This window comes from Podarcis cretensis (genome assembly GCF_951804945.1).
Source record: "Podarcis cretensis genome assembly, chromosome: 1".
Lineage (NCBI taxonomy): Eukaryota > Metazoa > Chordata > Lepidosauria > Squamata > Lacertidae > Podarcis > Podarcis cretensis.
Genome location: NC_137170.1, coordinates 12,420,330 through 12,443,094, shown reverse-complemented (window position 1 = coordinate 12,443,094; position 22,765 = coordinate 12,420,330). Strand labels below are relative to the sequence as shown.

The window sequence follows — 22,765 nt, the reverse complement described above, 5'->3', positions numbered from 1 at the left end:
AGTGCTGAAATCGCTATGATGTCATTTCCCCTCTGCAGCATGAAGATACCAGCCAATCCAAGCAAGGATTGGCAACAGTTCCGATCAACTATTTGGCAGTAACTTCAAGCCCCACTGAGATCACCTATTTCCTGCTGGGCTGGGAGTCACATACAACGTCAGCTCTGGGGAGAGGTGTGGAAAAACTGCCTCCTGGGCCAAATTATGACCCTTAGAAACACAGGCAGGGGGGATCCCCACCTCTGCTCTAGAAGAACTGCTTCCATAATCGGGGTGCTATTTGGCTTCTTCATAACTTTGTGAGGATGGAAGAGGGCAAGAAGTATGTGAAGCAAGTCTAAAGTTACTGTATAGTGGTACCTCGAAGAACTTAATTCGTTCTGGAGGTCCATTCTTAACCTGAAACTGTTCTTAACCTGAAGTACCTCTTTAGCTAACGGGGGCCTCTTGCTGCTGCTGCGCCGCCATTGCGCAATTTCTGTTCTCATCCTGAAGCAAGGTTCTTAACCCAAGGCAGTGGTGTAGCGTGGGTTGTCAGCACCCGGGGCAAGGCAAGTAATTTGCGCCCCCTAACCCATGGATTTGCGCCCCTAACCCGTGGATTTGCGCCCCCTAACCCCCAGATGTTGCGCCCGGTGCGGCCGGCCCCCCCTGCACCCCCCATGCTACACCACTGACCCAAGGTACTATTTCTGGGTTAGCGGAGTCTGTGACCTGAAGCGTCTGTAACCCGAGGTACCACTGTAGTTATATATTGTTCTTGTATTTGCATGCAAACCATTAAAAACTATTTGGACAAAAAAGGAAGAAAGAATGTATTAAGGAATAATTGAACAAGTTTGCAAGTAGCGCCAAAGAGCTCTCAGAAACATCGCCTGGGGGGGGGGGAGAAGAAGCAGAAGAAGAGTTTGGATTTGATATCCCGCTTTATCATTACCCTAAGGAGTCTCAAAGCGGCTAACAATCTCCTTTCCCTTCCTCCCCCACAACAAACACTCTGTGAGGTGAGTGGGGCTGAGTGACTTCAGAGAAGTGTGACTAGCGCAAGGTCACCCAGCAGCTGCATGTGGAGGAGCGGGGAAGCGAACCCGGTTCACCAGATTACGAGTCCACTGCTTTTAACCACTACACCACACTGGGAGGTGGTCCTGACTTTTGACTCGGCCCTAGAATGAGCATCTCCACTCAGAAAACAGGGGCATTGCGAGTTAGTAGCCAGGCACAATGGATGCTTCATTCATCCAAACAGTTCTAGCCTGACTTGGGGACAGTGGCCAGCCTGAGGGGAGGTGGGGCTCACTCTGGAACCTTACTGCAGACATGGGAAACCTGTTCCCCCCCATGGAAATATTGGACTCCAACTCCAATCAGCTCCAGCCACCGTGGTCAAGGGTCAGGGAAGATGAGAGCTATAATCTATTAACATTCAGAGGGGCAAAGGACCCCCACCACTGCTCTACTGCCTAGGGGACATTCTGATAGGTATCCCATGCTGTAAGCAGCAATGGAGAGCACTGGCCAAACCACTGGCCTCTCTCTGTCTTGTCCACTGCAGGAGATTCTCAGGCTTGGAGTGGGTGAATTTGTCGATTTAAGTTTATTCAATTTCTAATTTAAAGGTAAGGTAAAGGTACCCCTGCCCGTACGGGCCAGTCTTGCCAGACTCTGGGGTTGGTGCGCCCATCTCACTTAAGAGGCCAGGGGCCAGCGCTGTCCGGAGACACTTCCGGGTCACGTGGCCAGCGTGACATCGCTGCTCTGGCCAGAGCCAGAGCCAGAGCCGCACACTGAAACGCCGTTTACCTTCCCGCTGGTAAGCGGTCCCTATTTATCTACTTGCACCCGGAGGTGCTTTCGAACTGCTAGGTTGGCAGGCGCTGGGACCGAGCAGCGGGAGCGCACCCCGCCGCAGGGATTCGAACCGCCGACCTTTCGATCGGCAAGTCCTAGGCGCTGAGGCTTTAACCCACAGCGCCACCTGCGTCCCTAATTTCTAATTTACCCTGTCTTAATTTCACTTCTTCACATTTCCACAACCGTTTGCGTTAAACAAAGAAGTCATCCTGAAATTTGAGCTGTAAGATTATCTCCATATACAAGTCTGTATGCAATTTTGTCCAATATATACTTTTTATTTTTTTATTTTTGCAAAGCATTCCCCTCCAACAGGATGCATTTGTGTATACTTCACCTGGCAAAATTCGGAGAAGTGTGAATTTCAAAGGATGGCATTGATTTGGTTTTTCGTATTTTCTTTTTTTTGGGGGGGAGACTGTGAATTAGGAAGCTAAATGTGAACTGAACTGAATTTCTCACCTACCCTGAGCTAAGGCAGCGGTCTCATCCTGCCTAGGAAATGAAGATTAACAGGAGGTTTGGAATCAGGGCTGTGTTGGTGGGCTGAATGAGAAACCTGGAAGGGGTGTGTGTGTGTGTGTGTGTGTGTGTGTGTGTATGTGTGTGTGTGTGTGTGTGTTTAACCCTTTACCTTTTAGTTGTCTTTCCCTATTATGTACTAAAGTGGCATTTAATAGGGGGAAATTCTTCTTTCCTTCATTAGTGTTGCATCCCTTTCTCAAAACACAAAAACCCAGAAAAATAAATTAAAAGTTGGCATATTTATGGAAGCAAGAAGAATTGCACGGCGTTATCAGCAAAATCCACCCTGCCCCAGCATGTAGGTGGAAAGCAAGTTCACACAATTTTGCCCAAATGCAGCATGAAGCTAGATCAACAGAGGCCTCCGAGCATGATTCTCTGTGTGATAACTCCAGATTTAATGGAGATCAGTTTTTTCCCCAAAAAAAGGGAGGGCTTGGCTGCAAAACAGGAACCCCATTGCCACTAAAAGCAAAAGACTTCCCTTTTTTCCTTCTGCACCTTCAAAAGATTCCAATATCTTCCCATTTAACCAGTTCCCCCTATTTTAGTAATCTTCGGCTTTATTTATTTATTTATTTCCTCCACAGTAACATCTCCCGAATATACACTCAGCACTATCTCACATACAATTGCCCCCAACAATTCCCACCAATAATACCTATAACAGTCAATCCCTAGCTAACCATTTGCCACAAAGTGAGTGTATGGACTTCAAAGAATACTTGTGTTTAAAAATAAATACTCGTTCACCCACTTCCATCTAGAACAGGGGTCAGCAAACTTTTTCAGCAGGGGGCCGGTCCACTGTCCCTCAGACCTTGTGGGGGGCCGGACTATATTTTGAAGGGGAAAAAAAAATATGAATGAATTCCTATGCCCCACAAATAACCCAGAGATGCATTTTAAATAAAAGGACACATTCTACTCATGTAAAAACACGCTGATTCCCAGACCTTCCACAGGCCGGATTTAGAAGGCGATTGGGCCAGATTCAGCCCCTGGGCCTTAGTTTGCCTATCTAGAACAATACACTGCAGCATGAACACCAACACAGTCACCACTTCCTGTCTGTTGCCCACCTGGTAACGTTTTGTTCTCTACTGGTTCAGCATCTCACACCAAACAGTGTTCGGCAACTTCATAACGCAATGGCAACCTTGCCACCCAGCCTCTTACTCTGGGCAGCAAAAACAACAACAACAACAAAACCAAACATGATTCCTGTTGCTACTCAATAGTGCATGGCTTGCTTTCTCTTTACTTTTGCCTACCAGATGATAAATTCAACAAGGCAAACTTTAAGGGGAAGGGAACGTTGCCCTCCTGGGCAACCCCAAAGGGCAGATCTAAAGAAGTGATGCCCTTTGGTGTCAATCCCCTGCCCATAGCTGTCAACCTTCCCATTTTTTGCAGGAAATTCCCTTATTTCAGCGCCGTTTCCCGCTGCTATCCTGGATTGTTAGATATCTTGTAGACTGTCCCCGGGACAGGTGAGGCTGCTGATCCCTCATTTTCAAATCTGAAAGTTGACAGCTTTCCCCCTGCCAGTACGGTCTGCCACATTGCAGCAGCATTCTTCATCTCGTCTGTGGGTTGGGTTGCAACTCATTTAGACTTCTTGCCCCGTCGACCTCAGCTAAGCTTCACTGTGAACCGTCCCTTTGCCTTAGGCCCTTCTCCGGGTCCATTTACTCATTCCTTTATTGTAAAATGTTTATCCTGCCAACGGGCAGGTTCCCCTGGCAACTAACAGCATGGCATCTCAAATACGAATACTAATAATATCGCTGAATGTCTAAAATGAACAATAAAAGTATCCGAGCCAACTGAACAGCAGCCAATGAAACAGGCTTGTCCCATTCTAGCTGAACAGCATTTGCATTGGTTCCTGGCCTCTCTGCCATCTTCCCATTGGGTGGGCATCCTGCTAGCTTCATACACCTATATCCCAAATATACCTCTATAATCAGGGCCTGGATAGCTCAGTTGGTTAGAGCCTGGTGCTGATAACAACATGGTTGTCGGTTCGATTCCCATATGGGGCAGCTGCATATTCCTACATTGTAGGGGATTAGACTAAGAGATCCTTCCAACTCTATGATTCCATGGAATAAAACAATCTACCGATAACGTTAAGTCAACAGTGCAGAAGGCAGGGGCCCATTTATAGAAACAACATATTTCCAAGCAAGCAAATGTGGTTATTTGGCTATGCGATGGCAGGCGTCAAAGCCTTTAAAGTTCCTGGAATCAGTGACACTTTTAAGCTTTAAATTTTAACCAGAGAGGTTGCGAAATGCAAGTAAGTGGAACGTAAGGCTATTTCTTCCTTAGTTACAGCTGCTGAACCGGCTTGGCTATTTACATATTGAATGGATGGCAAATAAAAGACTCTGCCGTGCAGTGAATGGCTTGTTTTGTGTGCATGTGGCAGCAGCACACCTCCATGCGCCCGGCCGTCCTGCGGGTAATCTGGTTGCACATCAATAATGCATCGGAGAAGACTTGTCATTCCATATGGCTAAGTTACAAGGTGCTTCTTGGATTTCCGAGTTACCGGATGCGGCCGTTCCCACCGAGGCATCGACAATGTCCCACTCCTGCTTTCATGAAGACGTTAGAAAAGCAATAATAACTGGAAGCCAAACTGAACATTCGGCAGCAAACACACGCCACTGCAAAGCTTGTTGGAAGCTAAAAGAAAGTACAGTCATACCTCATGTTACGTTTGCTTCATGTTATGTTCTTTCAGGTTATGTCCTGCGGCGACCCGGAAGTACCGGAAAGGGTTACTTTTGGGTTTCGCCATTCGCGCATGCGCAGAAGTGCTAAATCACGCTTTGTGCATTCGCACAAGTGCCAAATCACACCGCGCACCTGCGCAGATACAGTGCTTCAGGTTGCGCTCTTTTCATGTTGTGAACAGGCCTCTGGAATGGATCCCATTCCAAACCAGAGGTACCACTGTACTTATTTATGCAGCGCTTAGTTAGATGGTGGGACCTGCTCCCTCAGGATGCAGTGAAAGCTCATGGCTCCTGCAGTGATTGGCTCCTGCTTCTTGGTTTCCCACAGGCGTCTTGTTGGTCACAATGAGAACAGGATGCTGGGCTAGATGGGCCATTGGCCTGATCCAGCAGGCTCTTCTTACATTGTTAGGTGGATGTGGTTTGGAGGAAACAGCCTCAAAGGCCAAATTAGTACCCTCTACTAGGCCCATCGCTGAAGAATTGATGCTTTTGAATTATGGTGCTGGAGGAGACTCTTGAGAGGCCCATGGACTGCAAGAAGATCAAACCTATCCATTCTGAAGGAAATCAGCCCTGAGTGCTAACTAGAAGGACAAATAGTGAAGCTGAGGCTCCAATACTTTGGCCACCTCATGAGAAGAGAAGACTCCCTGGAAAAGACCCTGATGTTGGGAAATATTGAGGGCCCAAGGAGAAGGGGACGACAGAGGACGAGATGGTTGGACAGTGTTCTCGAAGCTACGAACATGAGTCTGACCAAACTGCGGGAGGCAGTGGAAGACAGGAGTGCCTGGCGTGCTCTGGTCCATGGGGTCACAAAGAGTCGGACATGACTAAACGACTAAACAACAACAACAACAACTAGGCCCAAGCTGAGCCATGGGCTGGAGCCTCCCCATGTCTCTTCTACGGAACTGGTTCCATAGTTGAACTGTTCTTCCTCTCGAGACAGTTCTCTCAATGCTTAACTGAAATCTAACCCTCCTGGCTTAGAGCTAGTCTTGTCCTTTCCAATGAGATTGCCCTTCACATTTTCAGAGGGTGCTGCAATCATGCTCCTTGTCAGCCTTCTGTTCTCCAGGCTAGATATACCCAGTTTGTTTTCCACACCACTGGCCATCCTGATCAGTCTCCTCTGAACTGTTGCATTGGTCTTCATCCTTCTTCAAGTGTGGTGCCTAGAACTGAATACAAATTCAAGACTTCCGGGTTAGCGCCTCTGGTAATGGTGGAATTCCTCTGATCGGGAGGAATTTGCTTCATAGGAATCCAGGTCTGTCCGCCACAGCGAAGGCGGAGACCCACTAGAAATCACAGGCAGGTGAAGCCTGTGAATGTGGGATTCGGCTGGCACCTTTTTCGCCTCCCCTACTCGCGGGGAAACCCGGTTTCGGGGATCCGGAGCGACGTGGGGTGAGCGGCGCGGTGCTTTGAATTGACTGCTTCTTTCATGGAGCGAAGCCGCATAGCTGTTGCCGGAGAGCACTGACTTTTTCCTGTGGACAATTTGATCTTAAAGCAACTACCCGTGAGTACAGCGGAGAATTGGATTTTTAAACGTCTTAATTTGGTGCCAAAACGGGGAGGTCTAAAACAGGAAGTCCACCTTCCCCTTTTGTAAATAGATTGAAGCAATGAGGATGCAAGCTGAAGTCTCGCAAAGCCTATTGTAAAGGACTAAATACTAAACCCCCCTTGGTGGCAGGAGAAGAGGGGGAAAAGTTTTGGACTGAGTATACCTGCAGGAGGGACGCAGGTGGCGCTGTGGGTTAAAGCCTCAGCGCCTAGGGCTTGCCGATCGAAAGGTCGGCGGTTCGAATCCCTGCGGCGGGGTGCGCTCCCGCTGCTCGGTCCCAGCGCCTGCCAACCTAGCAGTTCGAAAGCACCTCCGGGTGCAAGTAGATAAATAGGGACCGCTTACCAGCGGGAAGGTAAACGGCGTTTCTGTGTGCGGCTCTGGCTCTGGCTCTGGCCAGAGCAGCGATGTCACGCTGGCCACGTGACCCGGAAGTGTCTCCGGACAGCGCTGGCCCCTGGCCTCTTAAGTGAGATGGGCGCACAACCCCAGAGTCTGTCAAGACTGGCCCGTACGGGCAGGGGTACCTTTACCTTTACCTTTTATACCTGCAGGAGAGAGCAAACAGAGTTAATATACCACCGCTCCGATCCTGGAAACGGGCTGCCAACAGGACTGACCGTGATTAGAACGTTCACTGACAGTTAGTTAAATAAGAGGAATACATTGTTTCCATGGTCTCCGTCTGCGTTTAAAAAGGAGTAAAAGTAACAGAAAATTGAAACTAACTTTATTGTTTGAATTGATTTTAAAAGGACTAATACAAATAGAAACTGTTTCCCTCTAGAGGAACTGTTTCCCTCTAGAGGAAGCTTTTGAAACTGTCACAAGAGTTGAGCTGGGGGAATCTCCAGCTGCAAGATAAAAACCTGTGAGACTCTGGGGACCTTGAATCGGTTAAGAATGTTGATAGAAGAGGCCTTAGTGGTTGTATTATGTAAGATAAGTGACTCACTGGAACAGCTTCACAAAAAGGTGGATGTGTTAACTACCAAAATTGACAATTTGGGACAAAAAGTGAACACCAATATAGAAACTATTCAGAAACTGACACAGGAATCTACTTTGACATGGCAAACTGCGGAGAAGGCTAGGGAGAAAGTTATTGCTGTTGAACTTAAAGTAACACAATTGGAGAGAGAGAGAGAGAGTCCCAGCCTTACAGATGCAATTTGATGACCATAAGTTGATGCCTGCTATGATTGAATTTAAAGAAAATCAGATTATGAGGATCAGAGCCCTACCTGAACTGGAGAAGGAAAGTTTGATAGATTTCCTTACACAGGAGTTTGATGACTTTTGGGACCGGGACTTGGGTCAAGAAGAGATTAAAACTGTGAGGGCTCTCGGACTTGGAAGAGGAGGGAAAAAAAGAGAAGAACAAAATAAGAGACTGTTGGAACTACCAGAGGAACTTAGAAGAACAACAGTCAAGAGTGGAAATTTTGAAAGATGTCCTGAAATACCTTTTGGATCTTAGATTTAACTACAGAGATTTGGTTGCCCTGTCGAGAAGGAATAAAATCATCTTTAGGTGGGAGTTTCCCCAAGATCTACTCTTTAGCTTCAAAGGAAGGAAAATGAAAATAAGATCAGTGGGACAAAGTAATGTTCATGTATAAATATGAAGAAGACTTGCAGAAGGGACTTGGAAAAGAGTTAAGAGCATCGGACAGAAGATCACCAGGTTGATGGACTATAGGCAATTGGCGGATAGGACTGGCAGAATCCGGGACCAGGGAGAAGAGTCGGTGGAAGAAGATTAGAAAAAGTTTAAAGACTATTTATAAAAATATTGTAAAATTAATGAGTGTTAGAAAAATGTTGGAAAGGAGCTATATGGCTTTAGTAGAAATGTTACAAGGAATTAAGTACAAATAGATTATTAGAGTATTAAAGGGAAAATAAAGTTAAAATATGTTAAGACAATTATATATTAAAGGGAAAAATAAGGTTAGAATATGTTAAGATAAATTACAGGACAGAAAACAGAGGAAGATGGAAAGGAATTGCTGCAACAGTTAATTAAAGTGGAATACAAAAAGGGAGGTGTGAGGAGGTCGTTGAAACAAGTAAATGAAAATTAAGATACTGAACTTATTAGATGTGTTTTAAATTGTGTTTGTTTGGTTTTGTCAATTTAATGTTTGGGGGTTGGTGTTGTGTGGTGTTTTTGTTTTTGTTTTTGTATTGTATTGTATTGTTTTGTTTAATTCTTTGCTTTTCTCTTGCAGTCTTTAAAATGTTAATAAATATTATTTTTTAAAAATAGAACGGAATACAAATTCAGCTTGTTTCTGTGGGGGAGGGGAGTGGGTGTCTGGGGAAGTTGTGATGTGAGGGAACTGTAACCCTGGAGGTCTCAGGGCGCAGTTTGGTGCTTTCCTTCTGAAAGCATGTCCATTATTTTCACTGTATAAACATAAAAAGCTAGAAACAATGAACAAAAAGCAGTGAGGAGGTACAGAATTTATTTTTCCAATATAGGCCATTTCCTTTGATGTGCTAGTTTCTATTTTGCAAGAGGTAAGCACTCTGTGTCATGCTAGGATATCCGACCAGACTTTGCTATGAGTCACTGGTGTCTGTGTACTGTCTTTTTTTCATTGCAGCGGATGATAAGATGGTCCCAAGTTTCAGTAAAATAATCTTTGCATCTTTAGCTTCTAGCTAAAGGTCCGTATAGTAAAAGCTATGGTTTTCCCAGTAGTGATGTATGGAAGTGAGAGCTGGACCATAAAGAAGGCTGATCGCCGAAGAATTGATGCTTTTGAATTATGGTGCTGGAGGAGACTCTTGAGAGTCCCATGGACTGCAAGAAGATCAAAATGATCCATTCTTAAGGAAATCATCCCTGAGTGCTTACTGGAAGGACAGATCCTGAAGCTGAGGCTCCAATACTTTGGCCACCTCATGAGAAGAGAAGACTCCCTGGAAAAGACCCTGATGTTGGGAAATATGGAGGGCACAAGGAGAAGTGGATGACAGAGGACGAGATGGTTGAATAGTGTTGTCGAAGCTACCAGCATGAGTTTGACCAAACTGCGGGAGGCAGCGGAAGACAGGAGTGCCTGGCGTGCTCTGGTCCATGGGGTCACGAAGAGTCGGACACGACTAAACGACTAAACAACAACAACAACAATTTGTTCGTTGCTTTGCTCATTTCTCTGCATTTGTTGCACCAATGACTTCTGGAGACTTAGGAACATAGGAGGTTGGCTTGCCCAAAATTAGACCATTGACCAGTATTGTCCATTCCAGTTCTGAGGAACCTTTAGCCCTCCAGATATTGCAGAACCACAACCACCAACAGCCCCAGCGAGAATGGCCAATAGCCAGGGATGATGGAAGATGTTGTTCAGCAACATCTGGATGGCCAAGGGTTCCTCACACTTGGCCTGCACTGACTGGCAGCAGCTCTCCAGAGTTTCAGGCAGGAAGATATTCCCAGTCCTACCTGGAAATGCCAGGATTCGAACCTGGGACCTTCTGCATGCAGAGTAGATGCTGTGCCACCGAGCTACAGTCATCCCCTTAGACTTCTTGTAGTTTTGCGTTTCCTGCCTAGCTACCATAATAATGGTAGGTGTCAGGGCTGAGTACCGGTGACTTTTGGCTGAAAAAAAACAGCCCTGGTTAAAAGTTATTAAAAATCATTTTAGGATGTTCGCATCGGCCTTGTGTTCTGAGGGAATTCAACTCTCCCAATCAGTTCAGGTGGTGAAATAAGCCCCTTCATAGAATCGGACCTTCCTTGGGGGGTGGGAATCCACGTACAACTTGAAGTTGCCAATTTAAATTCCCGTAAACTCTTTGGCTTGTTCCACCTTGTCCAACGAACTCTGAACAGTACCTAGAAAGTATCCATATTGTGCTTTACCTTTCTCCCACCCCTCTGCTGAATAAAAAATGACGTGCGATCTGATTCCCCCAATGCATAAAACATGACTGCAGATAAGACATGTAGGAAATCAAGGACTGCGGTTTGTGTGCACACCTCCTTGTGATTATGCAGCCTCGCGGATGGCTGCAGAGGGAGAAGCGCTACCAACCATCTGTCTTGGGGAGAAGCGTCTTTCTTCCGGTGAAGTCGGCTGTGAAGTAATCGCGGGTCTCCTTTTCTTCTTAAACTATTATCTCTTTTCACTGTGAACTTGATTAAAATCCAGGGCACAGCGTGCAAACAAGCTTTGTAAATTTGTACTTGGACAAAAGGGTAGGGAAAGCGATCTGCCTGGCCGGGGGGGGGGGTATTTTGGTAAAGGGGGGGGGCAGATAGGAAGGCAGGATGCGAGGCTATGTAACATGCACTTAAAGGTAAAGGGAACCCTGATCATTAGGTCCAGTCATGGCCGACTCTGGGGTTGTGGCGCTCATCTCGCTTTGGCATACAGCTACCAGGTCATGGGGCCAGCATGACTAAGCCGCTTCTGGCGAAACCAGAGCAGTGCACGGAAATGCCGTTTACCTTCCCGCCGGAGTGGTACCTATTTATCTACTTGCACTTTGATGTGCTTTTGAACTGCTAGGTTGGCAGGAGCAGGGACCGAGCAACGGGAGCTCACCCCGTCGCGGGGATTCGAACCGCCAACCTTCTGATCAGCAAGTCCTTGGCTCTGTGGTTTAACCCACAGCGCCACCCGCATCCCAACGTTCACTTACCTGGATGCAAACTTCACTGGGGCTCCATCTAGGGAAGGGGCTTTCAATTTTTCTTTCCCTATGGAGCCCTCTCCACACCAGTTATCCTGCACATTTATCATGGAGCCCGATGGTGTCGCAGAGGTTTGGGGGCATTTTCTGAGGTGTCAGTAAGTTCATCTTGGGGCAACGACCAGCTCTGTTGAGCTTCCCTGTTGACTACTACTACTACTGATAATAATTTATTATTTGTACCCCCACCCATCTGGCTGGGTTTCTCCAGCCACTCTGGGCAGCTCTCAACAGATTAAAAACAGAATAAAGCATCAAACATTAAAACTTCCCTAAACAGGGTTGCCTTCAGATGTCTTCTAAAAGTCAGATAGTTGATTATTTCCTTGACCTCTGATGGGAGGGTGTTACACAGGGTGGGTGCTACCACCAAGAAGGCCCTCTGCCTGGTTCCCTGCAAAGTGAAGTTAAAAAAGAAAATCTAGTAGATATGTTCCGAGAAGCATATTTTCTACAAAAGGGAGTTGTAATAGGAACTAAAGTGTTACCTGAATTGGGGCACGGAGGGAACAAGTACCAGGGAACACCGGTAGATAATCAAAAACTAGTCAACAGTCATTTTGAGATCAGCCATAGAAAGAGACCAAACTGCGGGAGGCAGTGGAAGACAGGAGTGCCTGGTGTGCTCTGGTCCATGGGGTCATGAAGAGTCAGACACCACTAAATGACTAAACAACAACATAGAATGAGTTGCCTCCTGTTGAACAGAATTTCTTCTGCGCTATTTCCCGTGACATAGATTTATAAAGTTTAGTAATAAAGTGAATGTCACTGCCCTGACTTCTCATTTAATGCCGTTACTGAAACCATGCCCGATCACAGCACAGAAAGACGAAATATAAGCCTAAGTGAAAACTAAAACAAATACATATCGTGTATTTAAAAAGTAGGCGTGGAAGTCTGTGTCCTCTCTTGCTTATCTGTCCCTTGTTAACTTTCACCAACAAAGAACCTTTACTGTTTCCAGAGATGGGTGCCGCATTGGAAGACGGACATTGACAAACTGGAGTCTGTCCAGAGGAGGGCAACCAGGGTGATGTAACGGATATATTAAAGCAAAATGCTTCAGAGAGAAAGAGGAGGATTGGTTTGAGAAGATAGTGAATTATTTGGGTAGGTTTGAACAATTTGGGGCAATTAAAATGTTAAAATGTTAAATAAACCTTGTGGATGGAGCAGTGTTAACGTATATAAAATTGTACATATGGTTGATTTGAATATGTTAGTATTGGTTATGTATACCCAATGTATCAGCCGCCTGGGGGGCTTTCACTGTTTGTGTTTTGGTTGTTGGTAAAAAATAAAAATTTTAAACATAAAAAATAAATAAATATTAAAGCAAAATGCTGGCACTGTAAATGCAAATGAATGCCACAGACAAGAATGCAAACATTGCACCACCCCAACAGATCCTCCCATCCAACTTTCCTTTGAGACCCTTGAAACCAATCCATGTTCTCCTTCCCCCTGGGATATCCTTTCCCCGGAAGGAGAGAACACCCCACCTGTTTACTTTTCCTACCTCTCTGAGCCACGCAGAGCTCCCATCTCCATCTGAACATGCTTTCCCTCTGCAATGCATGCGGAAACAACCCTGAAAGCCCCACCACTTTATGGTTCCATTTACAGTGGTGCCCCGCAAGACAAACGCCTCGCAAGATGGAAAACCCGCTAGACGACAGGGTTTTCCGTTTTGGAGGCGCTTCGCAAAACGAATTTCCCTATGGGCTTGCTTCGCAAGACGAAAATGTCTTGCGAGTTCCTGCGGGGTCCCCCCCCCTTTTCCTAAGCCCTAAGCCGCTTATAAGCTGATCTGCTGATAAGCCACTTATCAGCTGATCCGCTAAAAGCCGCTAAACCGCTAATAGCGCTAATCCGCTAAACTGTCAATGGGCTTGCTTCGCAAGACGAAAAAACCGCTATACGAAGAGCCTCACGGAACGGATTAATTTCGTCTTGCGAGGCACCACTGTATGTTCTTTCCTTCTCCTCGGTTACAAGTCAACCAGCCAGCACTGGATCTGGAGACACCCCCAAAATAAATCACATCACTAGCAGCAAGCAGGTTTTCCCAGGCTCCTGCACTATAAGTGTGTCCTTCTTCTGGGGAATGTAAGAAAGTAAAAAGCTTCTGGGAAATGATATATAATGAGATGAAAAAGAGGTTGAAATATATATTTATTAAAAAAAACCAGAAGCATTTTTACTTGGCATTATAGGGGAGGATATTAATAGACAGGATTGTAAATTGTTTTTATATGCAACAACGGCAGCAAGAATATTATTGGCACAAAAATGGAAACAAGAAGAATTACCGACGAAAGAAGAGTGACAAATGAAATTAATGGACTATGCAGAATTAGACAAATTGACAGGAAGGTTTCGAAACCTGCGGGACCAGAGATTCTTAGAGGACTGGAGTAAATATATGAACTATTTGAAAAGCAGTTGTAATAAACAGATTACACTAGTAGGACTGCAAGAAGTTTTGTAAGGAGGATTATGTGAAATATTGCAAGGAAGTCTATGAAGAGAATTATTAGTTAAGAACAATTAAAAGTAATAGAGAAATTAAGAAATGCGGATTAAGTGATAAAGAATGGAAAATCTTCAGAGGTAGTTGACGGAAGTCTAAAATATTAATGTATGTTAAATGATTGTTGGAAATGATATGTTAAAAAATTAATAATAATGTATAATAATAAAAAAGTGTGTCCTTCTTCTGAATAAAGGGGAAACAAAAACTCCGAGAACCAGTCAGCTGCCAGACAGGAAGAAAAGTTGAGTCATTTGGACAAAGGTTTATTAGGTACAACTGCAGGTCTTCCGGCGTAATGATATTTTAGATCAGTCTTCTCCAACCAGACCCCTCTAGTGAGGGCTGATGGAACAACTAAAACACTATGCAGCCATTTGTGTCCTCCATATTGGCTTTCCATTGGCTCATCTGGTTGGCCAATATGGGAACCAAGAAGCTGAGGCCTTTGCTCTGATCAAGTCTAGATCATGAGACTCCTAACCCCGGGGTTGCGGGTTCAAGTCCTGTGTTGAGCAAAAGATCCCTCTCATTGCAGGGGTTTAGACTGGATGACCCTTATGGTCCCTTCCAAATCTGCAATTCTATATTCAGATTGTGGGACATGGGTGGCGCTGTGGGTTAAACCCCAGAGCCTAGGACTTGCTGATCAGAAGGTTGGCGGTTCGAATCCCCGCAATGGGGTGAGCTCCCATTGCTCAGTCCCTGCTCCTGACAACCTAGCAGTTTGAAAGCACGTCAAAGTAGATAAATAGGTACCACTCTGGCAGGAAGGTAAATGGCGTTTCCATGTGCTGCTCTGGTTCGCCAGAAGCGGCTTTGTCATGCTGGCCACATGACCCGGAAGCTGTACGCCGGCTCCCTCGGCCAATAAAGCGAGATGAGTGCCCCAACCTCAGAGTCATCCGTGACTGGACCTAATGGTCAGGGGTCCCTTTACCTTTACTTTTATATTCAGATCCTAAACCTTACTGTACTCAACGTTTGGCTGTAGTTACTTGGCTGTGTGTGCAACCGGTCGGAATTATACAGCCTCACAAAAGCAGCGAAGGCACAGCTGCTGGATGAGACCTGGGAGGAGTTTTAGTATATTTGATTAGGAAGTTTCAGTTACAGTGAGGGTGTTGCATGCTGCTGTGGTTATATAAAACTAGAGTTGGACATCTGGCTGATCTCTTTATGTTTTTGCCCCTTTCTTCTTCCTTGATATATGGGGGAGATTTATTGCTTGTGAATTGGGACATGGTGACTCACTCTGACAGAATGAGCTTGCCTGGGGGCACCGAAAACCTTTGTAAACATCCTTTTGTCAGGGACGCCCAGAGGTTTGCTGAGGCCTGGGGCAAAAAAACCACAAAGATTGCCTATTTATTACATTTGCATTCTATTCGTACTCTAAGTAACTTGGAGTGGTGTGGATAGAATTGCTTCATTTTAGTTTGACACCAGCCCTGTGAGGTGGGCCAGACCAAGTGAAGGGATTCACCCAAGGTTATCCAGAGAGGTGGGTTTTTTGTTTTACTAACTCAGCAGGGAGTTGAGTCTCAGAGTGCAGAACAGCCTTACACTTGACTGCTGACATGTGCAATGACCCAGAATGCAAACCCTGTGCAAACCGGGAGTTGACTGTACAGTGGTACCTCGGGTTAAGTACTTAATTCATTCCGGAGGTCCGTGCTTAACCTGAAACTGTCCTTAACCTGAAGCACCACTTTAGCTAATGGGGCCTCCTGCTGCCTATGCACTGCCGGAGCCTGATTTCTGTTCTTATCCTGAAGCAAAGTTCTTAACCTGAAGCACTACTTCTGGGTTAGTGGAGTGTGTAACCTGAAGCGTATGTAACCCGAGGTACCACTGTATTATTATTCCTGAGCTTCCTGGAAGTACCAACTGCTGGTGCAGGTCCTATTGCCCTTCAAAAATGATGGTTCAAATTTGTGAATGTCCCTGATCCAGCTCACAACTGTTGCCTCTGTAACCGTTCCAAACCAACGGAGCGGCAACTGGAAGTAGCTGCTGTTGTGCATCTGACTCACTTCGCTATATGAGCAGGATCCTATCGGTGGCAGATCAAGCCTCAGTCTTGCCTGAAGCTGCCTCTTTGCAGCCCCAGCACAGACCTCACAAGCTCTTCTCCATCTTTGAATTTGCATGAGTAAGACGATGTGCCACGAGTCTGTTGCTCAAAGATATCCTGCTCTGCCCTCCCTACAGCGATTCAGGCAGACTCCCGAAACAGGAAAACGAAGCTCAAGGAAGCATCGGAGAATGCCAGTCTTCAGCTATCTCCAAAGCTTGTCTCGTCTTGCCTCTCTCTTTGAATGATCTTTACTTTGGGAATGGAAGATTCCAAACTCTTCTCCATGGTGGGCCAGGTAAAAAGTTATTTGAGGTCACCATGCCTGTAGAAACCCCTGTTGTTGTTTTTACCAGTAAAGGGCCTTCGGACACCTTTCCTGTGGTTGGCAGCTACTGAAGTTAGAGGTGACTGAAGAGGTGATTGAAGAACAAACAAGCAAGCAAGCAAGCAAGCAAGCAAACAAACAAACAAACAAATTGTAAACAGATAAGAACATTGGCAGGATTATTGTAATAACATGCAATTTTATAAAAGTATATATTTAAAGCAGTGGCCAACCAGATGTCTGTGTGAAACCCTCTAGCAAGACCTGAGGAGAAGAGCCCCCACCTGCCCCATTGGGTTTCAACAGCTGGTATTCAGATGTGTGGCTGCTTCTGACTGTGGACACAGAGCATAGACATCATGGCACTGACAGCCTTATCCTCCATGAAGTTCTCCAGTCCTGAGCCAGCCTGGATAGCGCAGTTGGTTAGAGCATGGTGCTGATAATGTCAAGGTTGTGGGTTTGATCCCCCTATGGGACAGCTGCCTCTTCCTTGTACTGCAGAGAGGTGATTCTCAGGGTTTCTTCCAACTCTACATATCTATGACTTTATTATTCTATTCTATTTTATTATAATTTTTCAATATTTTTAATTAGCAATTTCAACATAACAAAGTATCAAAACATATCCGATTCATTATTTTTTCACCTTCCCCCCTCCCCATCAAACCCTCCCCCCCAGAGACTTCCCTCAGCTCCTCTCGCTGATTTCTCCACGCGTATTATTCTCTGCATATTGTAAAATTGTAGAAATCTTTATATTATCTGTCTACTATGTTAACAATCAATACATTTGTGTATGTTTATTCGAAACCTGCCAAAGAGTCCAGTTCATTCTGTTGTCTTTTAAAGTATTTTGTAAAAAGTTCCCATTCTTCGTTGAAATCACAGTTGTCCTTCTCTCCCGCAGTTTGTATGTCAGTTTAGCCAGTTCTGCATAGTTCATCAATTTCTCTTGCCACTGTTCAGGACAAAAGACTTTATTATTCTATTTTAAATCCATCCAAGTTGTTTCCTGTGGGAGCATGTTCCATACTTTAACTAGGCACGATGTGAAGAAGGGCTTTCTTTTACCTGCCGTGAATCTCTCAACATCCAGCTTCATTGAATGTTCACAAGTTGGCTGCATGTTGGACAAAATGGACCTTCCATCTGATCCCGCAGATAACTCTTCACATGTTCTTACATATGGACTGTTTCATAAATATAAACCATGCTTTGCTTCCTCTGTACATCAAGCCCACCTCATTTTAACATTTTTGGGGAATATGGTCTCTCGACCCTTTAAATAGCTCTCTCCCCCCTTCTCACCACAACCAGTCAGCTGTCCTCCTCATTCCTGCAGGTCAGACCTGTGGGCTCTTCCTGATGAGACACATGCAACCTGACCCCCACCTCCCCCCTCTCCCCACCCAGCTGTTCCTCCTTCGTTTCCCTTCCCTGGATCTAGTCAAAGTCACTCTGGCGAATTCTTTACGCCTCTCAACATACAAGAGGAAGGGCAGCGGGGTTAGAGGGCAGGGTATTTTAAACAAGTCTCGGGAGGGGGGAGGGAAAGAAAGAATCTTCTGACACAAAAGAAACGTGGGATTTATTGGGACAGATTGCAAAATGGAATGAATAATTGGTGGATGGTAGTCCAGACTGATAGGTGTACAGTTAAGACTTTTGGACAGACAGGCTGGTTTTCTAGTCTTACCTGGGTGCTGGCCGCTTAGCACCGAAATCAATATCCATGCTGGGCTAGTTTGGTTTTTGCTTTGCTTCTTGGCCTTTGGGTGAAAGACTCTCTGCACCTTCTCCAATTTCAGCTGTCTTCATAGGTAAAGGTAAAGGGACCCATGACCATTAGGTCCAGTCCTGGCTGACTCTGGGGTTGCGGCGCTCATCTCACTTTATTAGCCAAGGGAGCCAGCGTACAGCTTCCGGGTTATGTGGCCAGCATGACTAAGCCGCTTCTGACGAACCAGAGCAGCGCACGGAAACGCCGTTTACCTTCCCGCCGGAGTGGTACCTATTTATCTACTTGCACTTTGACGTGCTTTCGAACTGCTAGGTTGTCAGGAGCAGGGACCGAGCAATGGGAGCTCACCCCATCATGGGGATTCGAACCGCCGACCTTCTGATTGGCAAGCCCTAGGCTCTGTGGTTTAACCCACAGAGCCAGAAGGACCGAAGCTGAAAGGCAGAGAGCATGGGATGAGAATGTCCTTTGCCTGAAATTGGAGAGCCACCACTAGTCCATGGGCTTAGTTCGACCTAACAGGCCTCTCTATTTGGCCTATGAGGCCATTCCAGCCCAGCTATGCCCACCTGCCTTATACTCGATAATGCCAGATGTGGGAAGGTACAGCCAAAAGGGGCTTTGCTGGAACCACCAATCAGTGCTTGCGAAGCCCCTTTCAAGGCGCAGGATAAGATGCTGCACATCGCTTTGGACAGGGCTTCTGAAAGCCAACGATGAGCTGTTTTGTTTTTTAAAAAATAATTTTTATTAACCGACCAATCAAATCAAATCAAATCACATCACATCACATAAATTCCAAATTACAAAGTCGAATTTTAAATTTTTGTTGGGGGTACCCATATTTCAAGTTCCGAAGGGGATCCAATCATCTTCTTGCTGCTGCATTAATGTCCACAAATCTGTCCAAATAATGTTCATAATTCTATCCAGTCCTATCTTGCTGTTTCCCACATCTCATCTTGTTATTTTCATATATTTTTCCTTTTTCTTTGTGACCTCTTCTGATAATCTCCTTAAGCAGGTAAAAACAAGTTGTAATCCTGTGTGAATTTTTTCCATTCGTCCAATAGCCATATCGAGATGGTTTCCATATATCATCACTTCCATAAATAAAAGCACTCTTTCCATCATCAATCTTCGCAAATCTGTCACCTTCTTTAGTCCTCTGAGGAGGTTCGCCCACAGTATAAAAACAAATCCATTCCTCCTCCCAGACATAAATCTTTCGACAGAACTTGCCAAAATGGCGACGCTGTTTTTTACTGCGTCATCCCAAAGCTCTTGTACTTTCCTCGATCTCCTTAAAACATGCTTTGGTTAGAATTTATCTCCACACAGTCTTAAATCATCCAGCTTAGGTCATTTAAGCGGCATTTCTGACTTGTGAGGGGGGATTATTGGTTAATCACATAGAAGAAAGAAAGAAAAGTCCCCCCCATCCAGTCTCACTGCCGACATACCGAGCCTTGATGTGTCTTCTCATGATATATTCCTGTTTGTCCGACCCGTCTTCTTTCACAGAGGTCCCTTCAATTAGCAGTCTTTACTCCCCATTCTTCACTTGAAATATGTGCGTTTGCTTCTTCCTAATTGTTTATTTTCAAGTTGCTGCAGCTAGTGGTGCGAATCGGAGACAGCGTCCAGGAGAGCCGAAGTCCACACAAGGGCATTCTGCCTAGTGCCCTCACCCCCTCGAATCCGGGGGTGATTTATGGGCACAGCAGGCAAGGGCAGTCCCCCCATTCCCTTGGGGGGGCAGGGAGGCTGCATACTTCCAAAACAGCCTCTTAATTACCTCGTGTGGGTCAGAGAGATGTTATTGTCGGCCATCTTCCAATGTGCCCCTAGTGGCACCCCCACGATGAGCTGGTTGATGGTGTTTGGAGAGGTGCTTCTGAAGACCCCTGTGGACAAAAATAAATAAATCCCTTGATGTCATTGAGATGTCAGGTGACAGACAGGTGGAGGCCTCCTCCTACCTGTCCAATTTGGCCTGGCAGGTGTGGGGAAGATAACAGTCTGGCCCACTTCCCCATCCTTATATACAGTGGTACCTTGGGTTAATAACTTCATTCCCGAGGTCGGTTCTTAACCTGAAACTGAAGCACCACTTTAGCTAATGGGGCCTCCTGCTGCTGCCGCGTTGCTGCTGCGCGATTTCTGTTCTCATCCTGAAGCAAAGTTCTTAACCCGAGGTACTATTTCTGGGTTAGCAGAGTCTGTAACCTGAAGCGTCTGTAACCTGAAGCGTATGTAACCTGAAGCGTATGTAACCTGAAGCGTATGTAACCCGAGGTACCACTGTATATACCGTATAAAGGCACCACCTTGTCCAGTGACTTTCATTCCAAGGAAACACAAACCAAGGTATGTGTTGGCACTCCTGGAACAGAAGGTAGGAGTGTCTTTGTTTAGAGGATTCCATCAACAACCTTGATATAAATGCAATGGTTAAATGAATTAATTCAATGTGCTTAAGACCCACTTTTCAAATCTGAGGTGGATGGGCAGGAACTTCCTTCGATGCTCCTCTGCCCTCCCCCAACTAAATTTTAAGAATATCTGAAGAGGGCTTATCTGTATGCACTAGCAGGGGCAGACTTTTGTTTTCTAAAAAAATAAATGAGACGCCTGTATGTACTAAACACAAGGTTTAGTGGAGACCTTTTTCTGAAAAAAGGCGCAATTTTTCATTACAGAAGATGAGTCAAGGAAAGAATGTGTGGCTAATTCAGATGAGAGGGAACCCCGGGGCGGGATTTGGAGACATGTTAATGCAAACACTTGGGAAGTTATCAAAGTGATATTATCATCTCTTGAACGTGTTTCGCAGCTTGAAAACAGCCTTGCATAATTGCATCTGAAATATAAAGGGAAAACGACCAGAGATATTATGTCTCTTAGCAAGGCTGTGCCTAATTTTCTCCTCTCTGATGATTCTGTTTACCCAGCTCTCTATAGTTTTCGACAAAACCCTTCAACAGCATCCGGCTAATGTTGCTTTCTGAAATGCTACATTGTAGACAAAGGTTAAATTTAAAGAGACTTCCCTGTGGCTTCCTTCCAATGTAACAGTTTGCTGGATGGTTGTACAATCGATGATGCTGAGTCACCTGTTTGTCTTGTGCCAGGTAGGTTGTCCAATTTCTTTCAATAATTATCATATATACTGAGCTGCTTGTATGTTTACGTCCCTTTTTTAAAAAGCAGCAGCAGCCCTTTTTAGGGGTGGGAGAGCAGTTGCAAAACAGCTCTGGTGGTTGGCCTGGAAAGGGTGTTGGTGACAGCATGGGTACTATGCAACTGGCACTGTGCACTGTTAATGTCTTAATATTGCCTTCAGCTGATTCCCCACACTCCAGAGCTCAATCTGGGAGATTTCAATGTGCATTTTTAAATTTTATTTTGGAAAATAGCAGGTATGCAATATCCAGAAGAGATCCACGTCTTGTAGCATAAGATTCTAGAATTCCGAGCTTATCGTAGTTTGTCAACATCTGCATTATTTCTCTTGCAGGTGCTCCGGAGTCAACGCTTCTGATCCATGAATCAAAAATGTAGCAGAATGTTCAAGGTATGCTTGCACTGAATCCAAAAATACGGCTTCCAAACTATCCCTAGTGCCATACCAAAATTATTAGAACATAGCCCAGTTGGTTAGAGCGTGGTGCTGATAAAGGCAAGGTTGCAGGTTTGATCCCTGCATGGGGCAGCTGCATATTCCTGCAATGTGGGGGGTTGGAATAGATGATCCTCAGGGTCCCTTCCAACTCTACAGTTCTATGATTCTATAATTCTATTAAAAAAAGCCTGTCTCCTGGTTGAGGCCAATGGCCCATCTACTCCAGCTTCTGGTTCTCATAATGGCCAGCCAGATGCTATGGGAAGCCCGAAAGCAGGACCTGAATGCAACAGTTCTCTCCCCACCTGTGGTTCCCAGCGCATGGTATTCAGAGGCGCACTGCCTCCAATGGTGGACTTGGAACATAGCTATCATGGCAAATAGCCACCGATAGCCTTACCCTCCACAAATTTGCCTAATTCACTTTTATTTTTTATTTTTTTTAAAGAATATTTATTAAGATTTTACAAAGTCATAAGTAGAAAAATACACAGTAAAACAAAAAACAAGGAAAAAACTCTCAAACAAAAATACAAGGTACAAAAAAACAAAAGAAATAGAACAATAGAAAAAAGAAAATTAAAAACAAATCCATTTTTTTAACTTTAAACTCATTAACTTATTTCTTTGACTTCCTCACACCTCCCCTTTTTGTATTCCAATTAAAATATTCAAATCAGCAAATCCTTACCCTCTTTCATTTATCTTAACTCTGAATCTTAACATATTATAACTCTATATTTTCACCCATTTTCAATTCATTTTTGCATACTCTTTTTAACTTTGTTGCTAATGCCACTTATTTTCAATCCAACATCATTTTAACATTCATTAATTTTACAGTGTTTCTGCAAGTAATTAAATTTCTTCCAATCTTCTTCCACCAACTCTAATTCACTTTTAAAGCCATCACAGTTGGCACCCAACTCTCCATCTTGTAAATTCCATAATTTAACTACAGTCATACCTCGGGTTGAATGTGCTTCAGGTTGAGCGCTTCAGGGTTGTGCTCTGCAACAACCTGGAAGTCACGG

The 22,765-nt window shown here is 45.0% G+C and overlaps 1 long non-coding RNA gene across 3 annotated transcripts in view; it reads left to right on the top strand.

The window, feature by feature from the left end:
- The first annotated feature begins 20,938 nt into the window (after positions 1–20,938).
- The window catches only part of LOC307208830, a 44,227-nt gene continuing 42,400 nt past the window's right edge, over positions 20,939–22,765 (top strand). For all 3 annotated transcript variants that reach the window (XR_013835246.1, XR_013835247.1, XR_013835248.1), the window contains exons 1-2: positions 20,939–21,240; positions 21,627–21,683. This is a non-coding gene — a long non-coding RNA (uncharacterized lncRNA). The remainder of the gene's footprint in view (positions 21,241–21,626; positions 21,684–22,765) is intronic.